Source organism: Salvelinus sp. IW2-2015, unplaced genomic scaffold, assembly GCF_002910315.2.
Source record: "Salvelinus sp. IW2-2015 unplaced genomic scaffold, ASM291031v2 Un_scaffold1280, whole genome shotgun sequence".
In the NCBI taxonomy this organism is placed as follows: domain Eukaryota; kingdom Metazoa; phylum Chordata; class Actinopteri; order Salmoniformes; family Salmonidae; genus Salvelinus; species Salvelinus sp. IW2-2015.
Window position 1 is genome coordinate 103531 of NW_019942815.1, and position 1882 is coordinate 105412.

Below are 1882 nucleotides of genomic sequence, written 5' to 3' on the forward strand. Positions count from 1 at the left end.
TGAAGTAAAAGCGCCAGCGACCAAAACTGAGGTTTTTGGATATACAAGAGACTTTATCGAACAATAAGGAATATTTATTGAGTAATGAATGTCTGCTGAGTGACCATATGAAGAATGCATCAAAGGTAAAGGGATGAATCTTATCTCTATTTCTGACTTGTGTAACTGTTCTACTTGGCTGGTTTACTGTTTGTAGTGATTGTCTAAGTGGGCTATGTTCTCAAATAAATCGTAAGGTATGCTTTTCGCCGTAAAGCATTTTTTTAAATCTGACACTGTGGTTGGATTCACAAGAGTTAATCTTTAACCTATGTAAATATGTTTTTGTTTTCTGAAATTAGTGGAAGGCATAGAAACTGCAATGTGAGTCCTAAGTCAATGGATACTGTAATGGCATTGAATAGAAAACTACAAAACCCCCCCCAAAACTTCCTGAATGGGTTTTTCTCAGGTTTTCGCCATCCAAATCAGTTCTGTTATACTCACAGACACTATTTTAACAGTTTTGGAAACTTTAGAGTGTTTTCTATCCATATCTACCAGTTATATGCATATCATATCTTCTGGGCCCGAGAAGCAGGCAGTTTAATTTGGGCATGCATTTCATCCAAAATTCCGAATGCTGCCCCCTACCCTAGAGAAGTTAAACGATGTTTATAATTAATCATCAGGTTGTCTATTGTCTAAATAATCAATAATATTTCAACCGGACAATAGCGTAGTCAATAGAAAGGAAAAACAACGAAGCACTCGGTCACGCGCGCAAACCTRCTCTGCTTGATTCTACAGTCCACTGACAAAATGGTCTCATTCTTCATTTTTCAGAAAACAAGCCTGAAACAATGCCTAAAGACTRTTGACATCTGGTGGAGGCCATAAGAACTGCAATCTTGGTCCTAACCATTTAGATACTCTATAGGCATTCAATTGAAAACTACTCAYATCAAAAAATCCCACTTCCTGGATGGATTTTCCTCAGGTTTTCGCCTGCCATATCAGTTCTGTTATACGCACAGACATTATTTTAACAGTTTTGGAAACTTTAGAGTGTTTCCTATCCAAATCTACCTAGTAATCTATCTCGAAAATGCATATCCTAGCTTCTGGGCCTGAGTAACAGGCAGTTTACTTTGGGCACGCTTCTCATCCAGATGTCGAAATACTGCCCCCTAGCCATAACAAGTTTTAAGCAGATCTGTCAGCGATGTGATCTGTGATGAGATTAAATGTACGTCTGGATTTTTTWAAAGTTCACTGTTTTATTGAATTATTTCATTATTTTCAAGGTGCTGTATGCTGTATAATCTGGAGAGGAGACTTTACTATGAGTTGCAGTTGTGCTCCTCTGAGCATTGTTAGTGTATTGAGTTAGTGTATTGAGTGTGTTTGTGTGTTCCGGGGGACAGGGGTGTCCAATAAGTGGTTGGTCACCCTTACTAAAGTATCCTATATGGGGCACAAAACAGGATATTTCCATCAAAAGGACCCATGAGCACCAACGTGTGAAGTTCATACAAAGAAATGGCTCCTATTTCACGTCAGTCCCAGAAAACAAAGAATTTCTCCTCTGACGTCCTCTTGACAACCAGAGGAAGGAGAATGAAGTGTGTTTCTGGTCATAGGGGCACGACCATATATAGGGCAGAGCTTTGAAGCCAGCATAAACCATCTTGATTTTATGTTCTGGTCATGGAAAGTGCTGTGAAATGACTTTCTGTATCACTCAGAAGACAAAATTGAAAACGGTTTTAGAAACTAGAGATTGTTTCTTCCAATGGTATTATTATATGCATATAGTAAGAGCAATAATTGAATAAGAGGCAGTTTAATCTGTAGAGCAAATGTATCGCTAATGCGAAAATAGCACCCCCTGTTAAGGTAT